At 41.5% G+C, this 22,298-nt stretch overlaps 1 protein-coding gene across 2 annotated transcripts in view; it reads right to left on the bottom strand.

The window, feature by feature from the left end:
• tmem131 (transmembrane protein 131) overlaps positions 1-22,298 on the bottom strand; it is a 157,661-nt gene that overhangs the window by 115,880 nt on the left and 19,483 nt on the right. The window lies entirely within an intron of this gene.

The raw sequence follows: 22,298 nt of genomic DNA, 5'->3' as shown, positions 1-22,298 counted from the left end.
CCACAATTATATGTTAGAAGGGAGAAAGAGAGCTTATTTCAAAATGGTAACCTTATTTTACATTTGATACTCAATTTGCTGATATACAAAAATACAATTTTAATTTGCTGACGTACTGAAGCACAACTTTCTGTGGGCAATTTCTGACAGGTTAAGCCATTTTTTAAAAACTGGTATTTGGTAACATTGTGATAAATCCAATTTATGGCCATTAAACTTTTAACAGTCAACTTCTCAACTTCTCAAATATTAATAAAAACATATGCATGAAATTCCAATTAGAATAAATATCATTTACTACTTCATTCATGCAAAAGACTATATTTTCATCTACAAGCAAAGTGAGAACAATGGAGAAAGCCAAACAATATGTTTGCCATTCATTTTTCAGCCAAGTGTATTTAAAAAAAAGATTTGGTCTGGTACTAATGCACATTTTAAATCTCAATCCTTGGGTCGCTACTCAAAATTAAGCTACATTGCAAACATCAATTTAGACTGCTCAGAAGTCAAGGCAAAATATTAAATTAACTGCAAGTGAAACCAGATTCATCCTCATAAGGATTAATTTGGGGACAGCACCTCTAATTAGGTTGATGAACCCACTCAAAATGACAAACAGCTGATTAAGAATGGGGTCAGAAGTTAAAAAGGCAACTGCAAGATACCTTCCGTCTCAATCCCCAGGTCCAAGAATCCAATCTTGAATGCACTTACAAATGAATATAGACTAAGGAAGAGACTTCATACACTCGCAACACTCGATGAAAAAATTCCAGTCAGGGGCAAATCCACTTTTTAGTTTCTACCCAAAATACAAGATTCTAAGGGGTATTACGTGCATGTGCTGAGGAAAGGTTTCAGCTTGTGGATCACTGTTTAAAAATAAGAGACTGTCAGTCAAGACAGACTAGGTTGATGGTGAGTCTTTGAAAGTCTTCCAGACATCACAGTCAAGAGACAAGTGTTTTATTGTCATGTGCCCCAGATAGAACAATGAAATTCTTACTTGCAGCACTTTTACTCTAAGTGTGAAGAGTAATCTTTACTCTTATATTCATCAAATTGATGAAAATATGATTTTTGTAAAATTTCAGCCATGGATAGGTAATTGCAGGTACAAGGATTCAAAAGCAAAAAGAGCCAGAAACATTTTACAGGCAAAAGTACAATTGCAATTTTTCAAGCATTGACATTTCCAACTCTTTTTTTGTATTCAGCAACCTGGAAAAAAGGAAGAGTGGAGAGCGAATGCAATGAAAGTGTCATACTTTGTTGCAGAAAATAAAATTGGTTAATCAATACAAAATTCAAATCTTCCAGCATGAATGCAACACATCACACTTCTCTGCATAAAATTGCATCAACCATTCCTCCCCCACCTGGCCAATCGATCAAGATCCTGCTGTAATCTTTCACAACCATCTTCACTATCTGCAAAACCACTCATTTTTGTATCATCGGCAAACTTGCTAATATTGCCCTATATGTTCTCATCCAAATCATTGATGTAGATGACAAACAGTAACGGGCCCAGCACTGAACCCTGAGGCACACGACAAGTCACAGGCCTCTAGTCCGAGAAGCAACCTTCCACCATCACCCTCTGCTTCCTTCCATGGAGCCAATTTGCTATCCATTCAGCTATCTCTCCTTGGAGCCCATGTGATCCAACCTTCCAGAGCAAAGCCTTACTGAAATCCATGTACACAACATCTATAGCTCTGCCCTCAACCTTTTTGGTCACCTCTTCACAAAAATCAGATTTGTGAGACACGACCTTCACATACAAAACCATTCTGACTATCCCAAATCAGCCCTTGCCCATCCAAATGCCTGTATAACCTATCCCTCAGAATACTCTCTAGCGACTTTCCAACTACAGATTTTAAGCTCACTGGCCTATAGCTCCCAGCATTTTCCCTGCAGCCCTTCTTGAAAAGAGGCACACCATTTGCCACCTCACAGTCATCCAGCATTTCTTCTGTATTTAAGGACGACTCGTAAATTTCAACCAGGGCTCATGGAATTTCCTCTCTAGTTTCCCACAATATCCTTGGATATATCTGATCAGGCCCTGGAGAATTGTCTACCTTCATACACAACAGTACCTTCAGTACTTCTTCAACGGTAACACTGACTGCTCTCAAGACACTTCCATTGACTGTCCTAAGTTCCTCCGTCATACTGTTTTTCTCCTCGGTAAATACAGAGGACCTTGCCCATCTCCCGTAGCTCCACAGAGGTGACTGCTTCGATTCCTGAGAGGTCCCACTCTCTCTCTCTCTCTCTAGTTACCATTTTCCCCCTTACGCATTTATAAAATCTTTTGGGATTGTCCTTATTGCTATCCGCCAGAGCTATCTCCTGGCCCCTTTTTGCCCTTCTGATCGCCTTTTTCAGTTTACTCCTTAATACCCGAAACTCCTCCAGGGATGCACTTGATCCCAGCTGCCTATACCTGTCCGATACATCCTTGTTTTTGACCAACTCCTCAATTTCCCTCGTCAGCTATGCTTCTTTACATTTGCCTGCTTTGCCCTTAACTCTAACGGGGACGTACATATCCTGAGCTTTCATCAACACACTTTTAAAAACATCCCACTTGGCCGATGTTCCTTTCCCCTCAAATAACCTGCTCCAGTCAACTTGAGCGAGACCTTTTCTCATATCCTCAAAGTTGGCCTTCCCTATCCCTATCCATAACCATCTTAAACCTAATCAAACTATGGTCACTGGTCCCAAAAGGCTTGCCAACAAAAACTTCATTAACTTGCCCATATCAAATTCCTAATATTAGATCCAGCGTTGCGTTCTCACCTGTGGAGGCCTCTACATACTGCTTAAGAAAACTCTCCTGAACACTTTTGTGGAATTGCACCCCATTTAAACCCTTCATACTATGATGTTAAAATCCCTTACTACAACAACCTTATTTGACCTGCAGTTGTCTGCAATCTTCTGGCATATTTGTTCTTCTAATTCCCGTTCACTATTCGGAGGTCTGTGGTACACCCCTAAAGTGACCATCCCTTTCTTGTTCCTCAGCTCCACCCATAGAGCCCCACCCATAATGTCACCTCTGATCACTGTCATGACATCCTCCTTAACCAACAATCCACCCCGCCCCCCTCTTTTCCCCTCATCCCCGTCTCTCCTGAAGCTCCTGTCCATGCATTTATCTTCAGTAGACTTGACTACTGTCATGCTGTTTTTACAGGTCTCTAAAAAATCGATTAGACAGCTGCAGCTGATTCCAAACGCTGCTGCTCGAGTCCTCACTACGACCAAGAAAGTGGATCACATCACTCGTTCTGAGGTCTGTACACTGGCTTTCCAGTCCGTCAAAGAATTGATTTCAAAATACTACTGTTGGTTTATAAAGCACTGAATGGTTTAGTGCCAAAATACATTTCTGATCTTCTGTTACATTATGAACCATCCAGACCTCTCAGGTCGTCTGGGACAGGTCTGCTTTCTGTCCCCAGAGTCAGAATTAAACATGGAGAAGCAGCGTTTAGTTTTTTAGGCACCACATATACGGAACAAACGCCCAGAAAACTGCAGGTCCGCTGCAACTCTCAATTCGTTTAAATTGAGGCTGAAGACTTTTCTGTTTGACGCTACCTTTTATTAAATCAAATAATTATTAATCTCTTACACTGCACTGTAACTGTTATTCTTGTATTTTATACCTGTCTTATTCTATTTTAGCTCATTTTTATTTTCTATTCTCTTTAATGACTGTTTTTAATTACTTTTAATTGTTCTTTAATGCTTTATGCAAAGCACTTTGAATTGCCTTGTTGCTGAAATGTGCTATATAAATAAACCTGTCTTGCCTGACACTGGAACATTGAGCTGCCAGTCCTGCCCCTCCCTTAACCAGGTATCAGTCATGGCTACAACGTCTCAGGTGCTTGTGCCTATCCACGCCCTAAGCTCATCTACCTTACCCGTCAGGCCCCTTGCATTAAAATACGTGCAGTTTAAACCAACCCTCCTTCCTCACTCTCTGCCTTTCACCTGCCTATTCTGTCCACTAACCTTTCCTACACCACCCTCCATACCAACTTCTAGCCTCTCACATGCCTCTGTCCTGTACGAGATCCCATCCCCCTGCCAATCTAATTTAAACCCTCCCATGTAGCATTAGCAAACGTGCCCACTAGGATGTTGGTCCCCCTCCAGTTCAGGTACAACCCGTCCCTTTTGTGCAGGTCACCCCTGCCCCAGAAGAGATCCCAATGATCCAGAAATCTCAATCCCTGCCCCATGCACCAACTCCTCAGCCACACATTCATTTCCCCAATCTTCCTGTTCTGACCTTCACAAGCATGAGGCACTGGAAGCAATCCTGAGATCACTACCCTGGAGGTCCTGCTTTTCAGTCTCTTACCCAATTCCATAAACTCATGTTGCAGAACCTCCTTCCTCTTCCTACCTATATCATTTGTGCCAACATGCGCAACAACCTCCAGCTGCTCCCCCTCATTCTTGAGGATGCCGTGCAACCGCTCCGAGACATCAAGGATGCTGGCACCATGGAGGCAACACACCATCTTGGAGTCTCGCTTGCTGCCGCAGAATCTCCTGTCCGCACCTCTGACTATCGAGTTCCCCACCACTATGGTTCTGCCTGACTTCACTCATCCCCGTTGAGCCTCAGCCCCAGCGTTGGAGTCACAGCCCTGACTGCCACTCAAACTTGTCGTGTCGTCCTCTCCAACAACTCCCAAGAGGGTGTACCTATTTTTAATAGGTATAGCCAACAGGGGCTCCTGCACTCCATGTTTAATTCTCTTCCTCGTTGTCACCCACCTTCGCTCTTCTTATATCCTTGATGTGCTAACCTCACTGTAGGTCCTGTCCAGGAAACTCTCGGTTTCCCGGATGGTCCCGAGGTCATCCAGCCGCTGCTCCAGATCCCTAATGCGGTCCTTCAGGAACTGCACCTTGACACAATTTCCACAGGTGGAGTTGTCAGGGGCACCAGTAGTGTCCCCGACCTCCCACATCCTGCAAGAGACACTGTAACAACTTGCCTGCCATTACGTCAGTGGACAAAATCACGAATTACGAATGAGAGACACTCAGAGTTGAATAAAACCTATTCCCTTCTCTGCTGCAGATACCCTCCTCCGCACTGCAATAAGTCACGCGTTTAAATATCAGACACACGCAGCATCAATTCAAGTGTAGCGTCCTTGCCTCAGCCTCCTCACTCAAGACTCTTGAGCCAAAGACTTTACCTCCCACAGCACTTCACCTAACAAGGCCGCTCCCAACTCATCACTGTATTTATCACGAGTGCATGTATGTTTACTGAGCTTCATGTAAATATTGCACCCTTGTGTACGACACTGTTAAACTGAATGACCCAACAAATTTACCTCTTTTCAAAAGCATTGAACAACATCATTCTACAAGTACTCACTCCAACAATAATTTGACTGGTAATTAAGATTTGTGTAAAAATCCTTCCCATCCCACGACAGAAATCACCCAAATGAACACAAGATAACAAAGTTGCACTGCTGACTTTGCTTATTGTTATCTAGTTATTATCACATTACTACTTGTGGCACACTGCACAAATTATCGTGGGATTACAATTGTAACTTGACTTGAAAGGGGCCAACTCTTGAGCAAAGGGGGTTGGAGAGAAAGGGGTTACAACCAGGAAGGAGGTTTCATCCTGATATCCCAGCTATGTTTTATGCCTAATTCAAAGTAAATTAACATGATCATATTGCTGCCCATGGAAGCCTTTATCGAAGTTTCCAGCATTAATGAGCTATCAGAAACATTACAACAGTGACTAGACTTCAAAAGCAGTTTCTGAGAAGTCCTAAAAGGCCACTGGAACAATTCATACAAGTGCTGAACTAGTGACAGCCTAAATATTTCAAGTAAAGCCAATCTTAGTTTCTGACTTCAGAGGGAAAAGTTATCAACTGAACTATATCCATATTTCCAGGCCCGGATTGGCCTCACCAGTCACTTCAGGACCCACAGTCACCAATCCTCCAACTGAAAGTGAAGTCATGGTCATCTTCGAACCCGAAGGACGAACAACATCCATATTTATGCTAATACTATTGCCCAGCATGATGCATCAACCATATTATTGGAAGAAATGGCAGCATTCAATTGTTGTGTATATTAAGGTTGTGGCCTCCAACTAAACCTAGGCGTTGTGTCGTGTCACCATTGGCTACCTTACCAGCTCTGCTATTCGTTAGGATCATAAACTGAAAATTAGGTAACACCTCTATTCTGCACTATCCCCTGTCACTTGATTTCTTTATTATCTAAAAATCTGACGATCACCATCAAAAATCTATTCAACAACTGAGCCTCCTTACCTTCTTGAGTAATGAACTCTAAATATTCACTACCGTCTGATGGTCCAAGATGGCGGCGCTGCCCTAGCAGCTGCGGCTTACCTGCAGTCCATTTGTCTTTGTGTTTTTGTTGTTTTTGTTGTCTTAATTGTAGCTGTGATGTGGTGTTTTTGTGTTGTGTACTATGTGTGGGTGTGGGGGGGGGAGGGGGGGAACTGTAACATTGTAAATATGTATCCCTTCCGAACGGAGACCCGACCTTTGTGTTCTGGGCCGTGTCTCCGTTCCTGCTGCGGCCTACCATCGGCCAAACTCCTGGAGCTGGCGGCCTCCAGGGCTCTGGTTCGCAGAGCCCGCGGACCAGACTCACCATCAGCGGAGCCGGCCGTTCTCGGAGGCTGCGGGAGCAGCTGCGACTCGCCTTAGGCTCGGGCCGCGTGGATGCCGACATCGGGAGCTCCGGCAGCGGCAGCGTGTTCGCCCGCCCCGGATTGCGGGGCTTGGGTCGGCCCGCCGCGGATATTTCACAGTCCGGCGCGGCCTGAAATAGGCCACGGAATTTTCTCTGCTCGGCGGGGGCTTCAATGTCGGGAGCCACGACCGCCCCGACTTGCAGCGGGGCTTGGGTCGGCCCGTTGCGGACATTTCACCGTCCGGCGCAGCCTGGAACATGGCAACGACAACAGCCTGACCGCAGGAGAAGACGGCAGGGGAAGAGAAAAAGACATTCTGGCCTTCCATCACAGTGAGGAGGGGACTGGAGGAGACTCACTGTGATGGATGTTTCTTTTTGGGGGGTTTTGTGTTGGTTGGGGTTGTGTAATTTGCTTATTTTATTGCTCTTATTGTTGGACTGTGGGTGACGAAATTTCGTCCAAAAAACTTGTTTTTTGGATGACAAATAAAGATATCTTGAATCTTGAATCTTGAATCTTGAAAAGAAATGTCTTCTCTACTCATCTTCTATCTCAAATTTAGTCCACATCTCCTTTACTTTGTTACAGGCTACCAATAATTTAAGATTACAGAATTTGAATTTACAAAAGCTGCAATTGACAAGTCAATATTCTGACTTTATTGAGTTTTACATTTTCCAAAACATCACCTAGTCATGTTCTCCTGACATGCTGCCTGACCAGCTAGGTTACTCCAACATTTGTGTCTTTGTTTGGTAAACCAGCAATTGCAGTTCCTTGTTATTACATTGTCCTATCTTGCTGAAAGCAATTTTTGCACATGCCAATAAAGCATTCCCCACATCTGCCTGAAGGTATACTTGGCAAATAATAATAGACTAGCAGGTCAAGAATAACAATCTTTATACACTAGGGCATTCTGATGAGATGTATGCAACTCTTAAACATTTTAAAGAGCATGTAAAACTGCGACCCATTTAAGTAAACTTTCATGAAATTAAATATAAATCTGTAGAATTGATTAGAAAGAAGGAAAAAGTAAATTGTTTAGAGGAAAAACATTTTAAATTAAAGTTCTATTGTGCAATGGCAAGAGTCATTGCACAAATGCTACCACACCCATTAGCAATTAGAATCTGTGATCATCCAAAGGTAACAAGTTGTAAACCAGGCATTCTATACACAGGGAGAAAAACTTGGCAATCACAAGGTGCTAATATAAAAAATGGAAGTTTGCTTGGAATGGAATTAGCAGCGTTTGGAAGTAAATTATAAAACAAAAGTTAAATACTGACAGGCCATCATAACTTCTTTTTTACTTGTAGCAATTTCACCATTGCTAAATTAGTTGCCTACCTTTAGCCAGTGGCTCTGTAAAGAGGAAATAATAGCTAATAGCCAGACTTAACTTTGTTTTATGCTGATTACCATAAAATACCTATTTTGTTCTTCCTGCTGGAATTGTATTTACTTCCTCAAAACATAATAGCATTTTCAAACAATATAATGGAAGTTTCACGACAGTCAAAGCAGCCAGATGGTCAACAATTAAATACAATTCCTGATTAGAAACAGAAAAATAGGCGCAGGAGTAGGCCATTCGGCCCTTTGAGCCCCAAGAGCTAAATCTAACTCTCTCTTGAAAACATTCCACAGGTTCGCAACTCTCTGGGCAAAGAACTTTTCCCTCATATCAGTCCTAAATGGCCTACCCTTTATTCTTAAACTGTGACCCCTGGTTCTGGACTCCCCCTACATCAGGAACATTTTTCCTGCATCTAGCCTGCCCAATCCTTTAAGAATTTTATATGAGGTGCTGTTCCTTCAATTTGCGCTGGGCCTCACTCTGACAATGGAGGAGGCCCAGACCAGAAAGGTCAGATTGGGAATGGGAGGGGGTGTTAAAGTGCTGAACAACCAGGAGATCAGGTAGGTTAAGGCAGACTGAGCGGAGGTGTTCAGCGAAACGATTGTCGAGCCTGCGCTTGGTCTCCCTTCGTTACACCTCCCCTTTTCCTAATCTGACACCATTCAGATAATAATCTGCCTTCTTGTTCTTGCCATCCAAGTGGATAACCTCACATTTAACCAGATTGTACTGCATCTGCCATGCATCAGCCCACTCACCCAACGTATCCAAGTCACCCTGCAGCCTCATAGCATCCTCCTCGCAGTTCACACTGCAACCCAGCCTAGTGACATCCGCAAACTTGGAACTTCAACATCATAAGCCTGGCCTTTCAAAGTTGAACTGGTTGTAAATATCACCCATCGTCTAATTAAAAAATACTATAGTTTTTGGTGAACATGATAGATTCAGGGACAAAATCAAAACAATCAAAACCTATGTTTCTATGTTTAACCAAAGGCTCAGTGCCCCAAGGAAAAAATTGGCACAAGGTCCAGTTAGTAAAATGAAATGATGATGGTGAGGAATGAAGGTTCCAGAAATGAGAAAGAAAATAGATTAAGGAATTTTAATATTACTTTGGAAACAACGGACGATATTAGTGGTGGATAGGGCTGTTGGCTAGTACAGGAAAACAGGATTTTGCTTTACAAAGCTCATAGTTGAACATGTACAGCAGAAGGCCTAGAGGAGAATTTTAGTATTATGAAATCCAAATGTGACAAAGAAATTGAAGTGTTGCCATAAATAAATCTGCTCAGTTGCCCCTGGTTTTCTGCCAGGCTATATCACAATAATCATTGATTGCACACATGTGGCATTGAGAAGTTCCATCATTAAAATTTAGGAACACAGCTTCAATCATGGCCTGTAAACAGAATCCATGGAAGCCATATTTCTAGCAACTATAATACTAAAACCAGTATAATTTTGAAACGGCGCTGTGGTAAAAGAAGATCCAATATTGATTTAAAGGTAGACTGTTCTATGCAAAGAGCAGTACGAAGTTCTCCATATACATTGTCACCATTTTTTTCCCTCAACTAAAGATATTGATATTTTAATGACCTACCGTCCGTCACAAGTCATTACATGATATTATCAAGTTTACAAAAAGATCAAGTGTTTACAAAGACAACGGAGAATGCAGTTCTAAGTAAACCATTGGTAAAATTCCCTGCTGCATTTCATTTCTAATCCCCAAAAAATAAAGTGCTTATACAAATGAAAGTAAATTACATGACTACAAAAACATTTGTTCTTCAGAACTGGTTGAGGGAACAACCAAGAATGTCCTGCATTTCAAAGCCAGAGAATACCAATATGACAAATAGCAAAAAGAATGGAGTTGAGGAAAACAAACTCCCACATTAGGTCATCAGATTTCAACGTTAGATAATGCATATTCAATATTAATGTCAGCAACTTGAGAGAAACTTCTTTTTTTTATACTTCAAGAGAACACATTCTCTCCAATCATTATGTAACGTGTTGATGGCGACACAAATGTTTCGGATGCTTAGGAAAAAATTGATAGATTAGAGTTATGATTGTTATATGAAATAGTAGTTACAGAATTCCTGTGGAAGAGCACTTCATTCTGTCACCAACCTTTGCACAAATTAGTATTTCTTTTAAACTTCTTGTCTGTACAGCTTTCCACAAAAAAAGGTTGCTCTGAGTCCTTTTCAAAACTTCAAATTACCCAAGAACCTCCTTCAATCCAGAGAATACATACCCTTTACACCATTTCTCTGCAACGTAGAGTTTAGTGCTCTGGTACAATGCTGGCATGCGTGGTACATAGTTCTCCAGGACTTGAGTAAACAGCAAAATTTGAAAATAGAGATTAACATATTAAAATAGAGATTTACATTTTGCCACCTGTTTCTCCATGACTCATTGACCACACCACCCTCCTCCACAACTCCACACTGTTTAGCTCGTTTGGATACGTTGTCATTTCTTGCTGATGCTTATCCAAACATCTGTAGATGTCTTCAGCAATAGCTTATTTTCACACCCTTTACTCAAAGTTATTCTTCCTCCTCAACATGGATGAAATTTGAGATTCTCAATTTCACAACCTCGTGCAATTGCGAATATGATTTTAGAAGTTGCTGTCCTGCAACTTCCAGGTTAATTTCTGGGATGGCAGGTGGTGGGACTGACATTTGATGAAAGAATGGATCGACTGGGCTTATATTCACTGGAATTTAGAAGGGGGAAGAGGGAATCTTATAGAAAGATATAAAATTCCTAAGGGATTGGACAGGCTAGATGCAGGAAAAATGGTCTCCATGTTGGGAGAGTCCAGAACCAGTGGTCACAGTTTAAGAATAAGGGGTCAGCCATCTAGGACTGAGATGAGGAAACATTTCTTCACCCAGAGCTGTGAATCTGTGGAATTCTCTGCCACGGAAGGCAGTGGAGGCCAATTCCCTGGATGTATTAAAGAGAGTTAGATATACCTCTGAGGGCTACGAATCAAGGGATATGGGGAGAAAGCAGGTAGAGGGTACCGATTCGGGATGATCAGCCATGATCATATTGAATGGCAGTACTGGCTCGAGGAGCCGAATGGCCTACTCCTGCACCTATTTTCTAGGTTTCTATAACCATCATCCTGGAACTTCACGTTCTCTTTTAACTTGGTGGACTTGCTTACAGCTATCTTAGCATGATGCTATAATTCCTATGTAATCCTTCTCCTGCCACCCTGCCCACCCTTAACCCTATCCTGGTCACACATGGCAAAATTAATTAAAAGATAATTTAGTGGTATGTCACGGCTGATTTTTTTTACAAGTTACAATATACATAGAAGAAATATAATATCTTTGGAATATTTAAAATATGCATCCAAAAAGCTAGCTTTTGCTGCAGTAATTTACAATCAACTCCAGACAAATCTCCAATTCCAGAAATTGAAAAATATACCCCTCCCCCACTTCGCATCCACCCAGTTCCCGTCTGAATACAACTTTGTTTTCACTTCCCCAACCCAGTCTCAGTTCCTTTCCTCTGCTCTATCCATCCAGTTCATACCCCTCGCTACTCTGGGTCCAACATTTTCCTTTTCTGCCATTTCCACCCACTATCCCTCCCTCTGGTCAGTACATTTCACTTCCCATCTTCCTTCCTTATCAGATTCCACCTTTGCAGCCTTCTAGCTCCACTTTTTACCTTGAGCCTTGGCATTCTCTTTCTACTTTGTACATCTACCAATGAACCACTCATCCAAATTACTCAATGGGAGGTGGTTGCCTCCTCCTAGAAATATATGTTTAGCATTTCAATGTATGTTGAAAGACTGGAGCGGCTAGGCTTGTATACACTGGAATTTAGAAGGATGAGAGGGGATCTTATCGAAACATAAGATTATTAAGGGGTTGGACACGTTAGAGGCAGGAAACATCTTCCCAATGTTGGGGGAGTCCAGAACAAGGGGCCACAGTTTAAGAATAAGGGGTAGGCCATTTAGAACAGAGATGAGGAAAAACTTTTTCAGTCAGAGTTGTAAATCTGTGGAATTCACTGCCTCAGAAGGCAGTGGAGGCCAAGTCTCTGAATGCATACAAGAGAGAACTAGATAGAGCTCTTAAGGATGGCGGAGTCAGGGGGTATGGGGAGAAGGCAGGAACGGGGTACTGATTGAGAATGATCAGCCATGATCACATTGAATGGTGGTGCTGGCTCGAAGGGCCGAATGCTCTACTCCTGCACCTATTGTCTATTATCCTTTCTCTCTCTCTTCCCCCCCCACATCATTCTGAAGGACCCTAACCCAAAACATTCCCTATGCATTTTCTCCAGGAATGCTGGCTGACCTGGTGCATTACTCCTGCACTTTGTCATTTGTAAACTAGCATCTGCAGTTTGTTTCCACCTACCACTTACAAGTTTTTTTCCTAACTGACCCAGTCTCTTCAGCAGTCAATTTTTACTCAACATTCCAGCATTGTGTCTGCAGGCAATTCTATATCACAATGGTGCAAATGAAAACATAACAAATGAATCTTTCAAAAAGGTCCATAAATGAAACCACATTAAAGGTTTATAACATTCTCTGCTGAAATTATGGTTGAAGCAAATCAAAGTTCAAGAATAGCCCTCCTTCTGCATGCTCAATTGATTACACACTCTTAATACAGGTATTAGTGTCCTTGCTAAACATATATTTCTAGTGTAGAATCAATCAAAAAGCTGATCACAACAGATCAAATCTGAACAACTTATCTAACTAGAAGTTACAACATTTATCTTCAATAAGAAATAACAAAATGTACCTATGTTGAAGCAATCATATGCGAACTATACAAAATTTCTTCCCAACCTCCACTCACCAACGATTGCCAGCTTCCACTTCTGAAACATGTTTTTCCTCCATCCCTCACTTCCACCACAGGTCAAACTCCCATTTAAAATACCCCTGCATACACCCCACTAAGGCTCATCTTGCCAGTCCAAAACCATTCCCTCACATAACAACTTGTTCGCTTTAGTGGTAAAATAAGTGCACCCACAAGGTAGTGATCAGTTCACGGATACAAGGAATCAGCCAGGTTTTCAACCCAAGCATCTGCTCACTTAGCAAAATGAATTTGGTATTGGCATCAGTTTACTGATGTTTACTGTCTTATAGTGAAAAAGTTTGTTTGCATGTTATCCATTCAAATCATACTATAAGAAGATAACTGCAGATGCTGGTACAAATCGACGGTATTTATTCACAAAATGCTGGAGTAACTCAGCAGGTCAGGCAGCATCTCGGGAGAGAAGGAATGGGTGACGTTTCGGGTCGAGACCCTTCTTCAGACTGATGTCAGGGGGGCAGGACAAAGGAAGGATATAGGTGGAGACAGGAAGATAGAGGGAGATCTGGGAAGGAGGAGGGACGGGAGGGACAGAGGAACTATCTAAAGTTGGAGAAGTGTGACCTTTCTGTCATGGGCCTCCTCCAGTGCCATAGTGAGGCCCACCGGATATTGGAGGAACAGCACCTCATATTTCGCCTGGGCAGTTTGCAGCCCAGTTGTATGAACATCGACTTCTCCAACTTTAGATAGTTCCACTGTCCCTCCCGTCCCCTCCTCCTTCCCAGATCTCCCTCTATCTTCTTGTCTCCACCTATATCCTTCCTTTGTCCCGCCCCCCTGACATCAGTCTGAAGAAGGGTCTCGACCCGAAATGTCACCCATTCCTTCTCTCCTGAGATGCTGCCTGACCTGCTGAGTTACTCCAGCATTTTTTGAACAAATCATACTATACATGAATACCATCAAGCCATATGCAGCAAAACAGGTAACACAAAGAGAAAAAACACTAGAATGCAGAACATGGCATTGTAGTATTATAGTGAAAATAGAAAAAGAGAGAAAAAATTGCAAGGTTGGCATTGAGGTAGTTTGGAAGACCAGGACTACACCCTGGGTTATGGGAAGACTGTTCGCTTGTCTGATAACAGCAGGGAAGCTGCTGCTCCCAAATCCCTTGGCATGTATTTAAGTTTCTGCATCTTCTGCCCGAAGGGAGAGGGAGAAAAACTGGGGCAGAAATGGTCCTTGATTATGTTGGCTGCTTTCCCAAGGCATGATGGACTGGGCTACATTCACAACTCTCTGCAATTTCTTGTGGCCTTGGGCAAAGCTGCTGCCAAACCAAGCTGTGATGTATCCTGATATTTACACACAGGAACTTGAAGCTCGCAATCATAGCTTTAAATTAGGTTCCACTCTTGGGTTGAAGAAAGATTGCAACCTGTGCCAATTCCTTTCAAGTCAAAATATTCTATCAAGTCTTAGCAAGCATTTGAATGGAAGATTAAAAAGCAACTGACCAGTATGAAATTATTCCAAAGCTAGAGTTCACCAAGTTCACAAAATTTGGGGGTATAAAAAACCTTTAAGCAACAAAAATTAAACGTGGCAGTGTTAAACCTCACCAACACATAAGATCTGCGTTGTATGATTTTGAGTCGATTAAATAATCGCACAGCTAGTGAGATGGGCGTCCATGAGCTATTAATTTAGTTGATTTGACATAATAAACAATTCAACATACACAAACAAGCTTCCTTACTTTAGGAAATTTTATGGCACATGCCACGTTCAAATATAAAAATTGATGAAAGGGAATGCTCACGAATATTCTGACTAGAACCAAATCCTTACAAGATATCCAAAACACAGTTCAATTCAACTCTCATAACAGTAGTATAAATGCTTAAGTCACTCAATACAGCACAGGATGCTGCCATTTGGTTCAGTCAGTCCATGCCAGTTCCAGCAGAGCAAATCGATCAGTCCCATCCCGCTGTTTTCCAGTAGCTTTCACATACCCACCAATTATTTTATTCGTTTGCCACTTATTAGGGAGTAATTTACAGGAGCCAATTAAGCAACAAGAACAACCCTGGGATGTGGGAGGAAATGTGAAAACTTGAGAGAAACCCATAAAATCATGGAAGATGTAACCTTTAAAAGAGAGCACCAAAGGTTAGAATTAAACACAGGTCCCTGAAGCTACGAAACAGCAGCAATAGCTGCTGTATCATAATGTTCTGCTAATGCACATGAAATAAAACAGCTATTTTTATTCTCAGAGTGGTGCTGCTGCTGTCCTCAAAAATACTGGACTGCAACAAACTCACTGCCCAGTCCCTTTAACACCTACTTATTATTGATTAACTAGGTACAATGCATTTTCTAAATTTCTTACCCCCAGTTAAACTCTTATTTACAATCAGGAGGGGATTTAGAATCTACGATTTCTGCAAATATCCAAAGACTAATAAATTGCTCCAGCCCGAAAAAAAAATTACTGGAAGTAAACCCAACCTACTCGGACACGCCATTTTTAATTTTTCTCAAAACCTACAAGGAGATACGAATTCAATACAGTTTTAACGGCCCACTTCCATCATGATGTCATGCGTTTGTGCATCATTACAAAGTTTAATTCAGCTCCACAATTCCCCACAGGCTATGCTCTTGGTTATAGTCTGGCTAAGAGCCCAGCTATCTCTGGCGACACATTGACTGTTTGTATTAGGGTTTCAACAGCTCTACATCAATAAGATTACTTCCATTTACAGACATTTAGTAACACATCTTGGTATGGTACAATGGGTATGAGAACATCACATCTTTATTGTAAATGAAAACTACAAGCAGCGCTTTCAAGTTTACTAAAAACTTTCCACAGCACTTCCAAACCTACTCAAACATTCCAGAAAATCTATTCATTATTGCTCTACTGAACAGATACAGAAAGAACATTTGGGTCAAAAAGTGTGGCAAGCTACTTTTCTAAAAAAAAAAATCCAAAAAGTTGCACTTATACTAAAAGTTATATGATTATTGACTACAAAGGGCTAACATTCAGAAAACATGAAAGCTTAAAATAAAAGGAAAGATAACGATAAAGTTATTGTTAAGGAACTGAAATTAAATTGACAGGTAAACAACCTAGGGTGAGGGAAAGTATGTGAGCATATGATGTGTACAGAATAAAGATCTTGGGTAGAGGCAGATGATCAAATAAATGGTAAAGACATAGCATAAGAGAAGCATTGAGAGCATTAACAGAAGTTAAACAAGTTGAAGTTGAAAGGTATTTAACAGAATAAGGTGATGGGAAGCAAACAAAAATAAATCAGGTAAACTCAGAGATTGCATTGAACATAATCACACATTCCTAGAAACATCAATTCACTCCAAACTAGTAGCTGATACCCACTGGAATATCAGAGTTAAAGAAATTGCTAATCTTTCAATTGGGCATTTTATAGCTATCTATTTATGTTAATACTAACTTTATACTTAAAAGTTAGTATTCACATAAATAGATAGCCATAAAAAGCCAATTGAAAGATGGTTCAGCTATGTTCTGATACGAACGAGGCATTTATAACCAAGGCCAGAAAGATCAGCGACCAAGCTACGTGACCTGAAGTTCAAGGTCATGCTGGTGGATTTAATAATGATAATAATATATTCCTTTATTCGTCCCACACCAGGGAGATTTACAGTGTTACAGCAGCAAAGTGGATAGCAAGAGAGCAAGAGATCATTCATTATAAATAAAAGATACATAAATTATCATCAGTTTTTTGTGTGTTCTTAGCTGTTATTGTTGACTCGTCTGCTGGGAGCAGTGCTGGTTGTGCAGTCTCACAGCAGCGGGAAGGAAAGACCTCCTATATCTCTCCTTCACGCACTTGGGGTGAAGGAGTCTGTCACTGAAGGAACTACTCAGTGCAGTGACAATGTCCTGCATGGGGTGGGAGTCGTTGTCCAGCAGCGATGTTAGCAGAATTATCCAACTAATATTTGCCCACCCGAACCTAGTCAAACACACGCTGAGAGAGGTAAATACACTTCACCAGATTGAAAGAAAAGGCAAATTGCTGAACACTCAAGATTGTTTAGGCAGACATTGGGGAGAGGGAGGCAATTGTTATAATTAAAATTAACTGCTTAATTGGATGCGTATCTTTGAATGTTGACAAACTGCTTTCCCATTTTGCTTATCCTTCCTCTTCTCCTAGGCATGTCATCAGTATTTAGAAACATCTACCCACAACGTTACTCATTCAATATTAATCCAGTTTAGAGATGCAGCATGGAAACAGGCCCTTCGGCCCACGCTGACCAACAATCTATCCTACACTCTAGGGACAATTTACAGAAGCCAATGAACCAACAAACTTGCACAACTTTGGAATGTGGGATGAAACTGAAGCACCTAGAGGAAACCACACTGTCACAGGGAAAACGTGCAAACTCCATAGTGTCTGTAGTCAGGATCAAACCAGAGTCTATGACGTTGTAAGGCAGCAACTCTACCACTGTGCAGTCCAAATCTTCCAAATTTAGAAATTCACTTTTCACAAAATATAGCTAATAGCAATTGTTCGTAAACACAACTTGCTGCATATCTAAAACTTAAAAGTAAATAAAGATCTAGACACAATATAATACAATACATCTTTATTGTCATTGTACAGGAGTACAACGAGATTGGGAATGCGACTTCCATTTAATGCAATAAATTAATTAGCTAATCAACAGAAATTTAGACAACCCAGAGAAACAAAATTAGAAACAGTTAAAACAGTATAAAGTGCAAATAGGTCTGTGCCGGGTCGATGTGCGATGTGACATCTGAAGGAGACAGTTCATGGAGGGGAGGGGGGCACTCAGCAGGACCGGTTCAGAGCAGCTACAGCTCTGGGGATGAATCTGTTCCTAAGTCTGGAGGTGCGGGCGTAGAAGGCCTTGTAACGTCTGCCGGATGGTAGAAGTTCGAACAGACTATTACAGGGGTGTGAGGAGTCTTTATGAATGCTGGTGGCTTTCCTGAGACATCGTGTATTGTAGATGCCCACCAAGGCTGGTAGCTGTGCCCCGATAATCTTCTGAGCTCTGTAGACTACCCATGATCTGTAGACAGATCATAATTTGGTGCTGCATTGGTTGAGCAAAAATACAAACTGCAGGGGGAAATCAGCAGGCCAGGAAGCATCCTTGGGGGGAAAATAGATAGAAGGGTCCTGATCTGAAATGTCCTCTGTCCATTTCCTTCCACAGATGCTGCAGACTCTTCCACTTTGTTTTTTTGCTCAAGATTCCAGCATCTGCAGGCTCCTATGCCTGCTATGACTATTCAACTTTCCCCTTCCGGCCACGTTTATTTTTAACTAAAGATGGTGGCTATTAAAATTATTCCAAATAACTAAATATACGCCCTGATCCAAAACATACTCAGCAAGACAACACCATGTTTACATATATGCAAACCCTTCCAGTACAAACATTTGTTACAACTATGAAACACATACTTGTATACCATATCAGCATAAAATCTCTACCTAAACTTTTCATGTTGTACTTGTAATTACAAAACAGTGAGCCACATATTTCATTAATACTGTTAAGGGTTTTATTTACGCTCTTCAACATAGTCAATTCAACAAATTATTATTGATCGAGTCCCTCTTTACACAATTCAAACTCCTGGAAATATTTTCAATGATACTTAAGAAATGTTATAAACTATAACAACAATCCCTTGGGCCTGAGAGCAGATGACAATGATTGGGGGACAGGGGGATAAAACTGAACCACTGCTGAATTAGTATTCACCTAGTATTCACCTATAAATGACAGTTTACCTCCTGAGTGTCAGAAATCCTATCAACACCCTGTCTATGTTCAGAGAACAACTGTAAACATGGGCAGCAGGAACTAGGCAAATGGTGTAAATATTTTCAAAACGTTTCAGGAAAAATACTGACGAGTAGTTAAACATGCGAGTAGTTACCATCAAGAGACCACACAGTCTCTACTGACTTTTTAAACATACACCCACTGACACAATAGGGCAATAGGGATTAGATAATTTATGCTAGGATATTCATGAACAGAATAAATTAATTTTCAAGCTCAAAGCCATCCAGCCCATCATGTCTGTGTCATATAAAAATATACTTAATCTAGTTTTCTCCTGGTGCTGTAAATTTCCCCTACATATATCTGATTTCCTGTCACAAAATGCAAGGGAATTTCTTTTCACCGGCCTTTGAGACAATGCATACCAGATAATTCTTCTCCCATCCCTTATAGTTTCACCGCTAACTTTAATTCTGCATTTTCTGGTGATCAACCCACCAAACGGTGAAACTGTTTAAAGAGCTTATCAAAACCCTTGATAATTTCAAACACCTGACCTTCTCCACTAGTCACCTTTGTTCCAAGGTCACCCTTGTTCAAAGAAGAATATACCATTCTGTCCAATGCCATTTCCCCATTGTAACAACTTTCCAACAACTTAACTTCTGAAGTGAGATAGCAACATCTGAACATAATGTTAGTTAGGCCCCAACTACCAAGCAAAACAATTTAGCATAAACAGTGTAAGAATGCTAACACCATAGTTATTTTCTTTTTACATAAAGTCATAATAATTCTGCTTTCCATTTTCAAGAATTAGCCTCGAGTTGAAAGACAACCAATAATAACCATTTTCACTCTTAAAACAGTAGCACAATCATAAGACAAAATATTCTTCTATTTTACTTTAACCATCCAATTTGCAGTAGTTCTTTAGACAAGGCAGACTGATAGTTGTGTGCACTTATCTGCTTCCATTGATACATTAGCATCAAGACAAATACTCAACCAAATCCTTGGATTGATCGGATCAGGGATGAGAGCTCTGATCAGACAGCATTCTTTAAAACCAGAAATTTTAGTTTTAGAAACACATCTTCTATATGTGAATGCTACAAGTAGAAAGCAGAAACAAGAGTACCTCAAGCATGTTAGAAATATAAATTTACATATCCCTAACATGTCTATACATAATTTTCTCAAAAATAATTTAAATAGAAAGTGCTCAATAGTCCAATACATTTAAACAGAAAGTCTTACCTTTATACAATTCCTTTTTATGACCTCTAGAATCCCAAAATGCCTTACTGCCAATACACTATTAAAGTGTAAGAAATGACAAAGTTGATTTAGACACCACGAGATACAACAAATGTAATAATTATTTTCATATTTTCATATTTCAGATACAGCGCGGAAACAGGCCTTTTCGGCCCACCAAGTCCGCACCGCCCAGTGATCCCCGCACACTAACACTACCCTACACACACTAGGGACAATTTTTACATTTACCCAGTCAATTAACCTACATACCTGTACGTCTTTGGAGTGTGGGAGGAAACCGAAGATCTCGGAGAAAACCCACGCAGGTCACGGGGAGAACGTACAAACTCCTTACAGTACAGCACCCGTAGTCAGGATCGAACCCGAGTCTCCGGCGCTGCATTCGCTGTAAAGCAGCAACTCTACCGCTGCGCTAATGAATGAGAAGGAACTGCAGATGCTGGTTTAAACCAAAGATAGACACAAAAAGCTGGAGTAAATGAGGAAGGGTCTCAACCCAAAACATCACCCATTCCTTCTCTCCAGAGATGCTGCCTGTCCCGCTGAGTTACTCCAGCTTTTTGTGTCTAAATGCAATAACATGATCATGTATTACCCAATATTAATCCTTCTGCCAAGAATATAGCAAAGCCACAGCTCTTCAAAATCATGCCTCCATTTTTTTTCCCATTCACCTGGTGCAGATCTAGACTCAATGTAACATCTTATCTGAACAAGAGATGGTATAGCACTTCCTCGATACCAGAAAACAGCCTAGATTATGCACTCATGTCGTCTTCTGGCATTGATAGAAATATGGGAACAGAAAAACAAGTTCTCATTTTGTTTTTTAACCATATTATAACTGACAGAAACCCAGCGAGTCGCAAAGCAAGCTGGACGTCAGTTTTTTAATGACAGAAAATGTGGCAGCATAAGTGCATGAGGAAAGCATTGCAAGAAATTTGACTATTTATCAACCTCAAACCTGAAGTGCTACTTGAGACTTCCAAAACTAAAATTGCACACCTTAACAGTTTCCTTCACCCACTCTGCTCCCTGGTTTACCCCTGAACTCCGCGTGATGAAAACTCATGCCCGTCAACTTGAAAGACTCCGCAACAAAACAGGTCTCACAATTCACTCCCAAGCCTACAAAGACCACATACAGCACTATAAAGATGCCCTCTCCCATGCCCACTCCACCTACTACTCTCAAATAATTCACTCTGGCTCCGGAAACCCCAAAACACTCTTCTCTACAATAAACAAACTCCTCAGCCCCCTGGACACCATCTCCCAATCATTCACAGTTGACAAATGCACCACTTTCCTTTCATTCTTCCAAAGCAAAATAGACAACATCTACAGCACCTTAACCACCAACGCACCTGCTCCCCCTCAAACCACCAGCCCCCCCTTATCCTGTCAGCCCCTGCCTCAGTTCTCCCCAATCTCCACCACCGACCTCTCTGACCTCTTCACAGGAATAAAAACTGCCACCTGCTCTCTGGACCCCAACCCCTCCAGCTTTGTCAAGGCCTGCCTTCCTGCTCTCTCTCCACTTATCACTGCAACAATAAACTCCTCCCTGTCCACTGGCATCGTCCCGCCATCCCTCAAAATCGCTGCTGTCACCCCCATTCTGAAAAAACCTGGTCTAAACCCTGACACCCCAAACAACTTCAGACCAATCTCCAACCTACCCTTTCTGTCCAAAGTTTTGGAACGTGCTGTAGCTTCCCAACTAAAATACCACCTCTCTACCAATAACCTGTATGAAACTTTCCAATCTGGATTCCGCTCAAACCACTGTACTGAAACTGCGCTCCTCAAAATCACAAACGACATTCTCCTCTCCTCCGACGCTGGCAACCTCAACATCCTCATCCTACTTGACCTCAGCGCCGCCTTTGACACCATAAATCACTCCATTCTCCTCACCCGACTTGAAACCTCCCTTAACATCACCGGCACAGCCCTATCCTGGTTTAAATCTTACCTCTCTGACAGACACCAGTTCATCTCCATTAACAACTGTAAATCCCCCACCGCTCCCCTCCCCCAAGGTGTCCCCCAAGGCTCAGTCCTTGGCCCCCTCCTCTTCATCCTCTACCTGTTCCCCCTTGGTCAATTAATCCGCCGTCATGGTCTCAACTTCCACTGCTTCGCCGATGATATCCAGCTC

This window comes from Rhinoraja longicauda, chromosome 7 (genome assembly GCF_053455715.1).
Source record: "Rhinoraja longicauda isolate Sanriku21f chromosome 7, sRhiLon1.1, whole genome shotgun sequence".
Lineage (NCBI taxonomy): Eukaryota > Metazoa > Chordata > Chondrichthyes > Rajiformes > Arhynchobatidae > Rhinoraja > Rhinoraja longicauda.
Note: the sequence above shows the minus strand (reverse complement) of the source record. Positions and strands in the feature narration are given on the sequence as shown.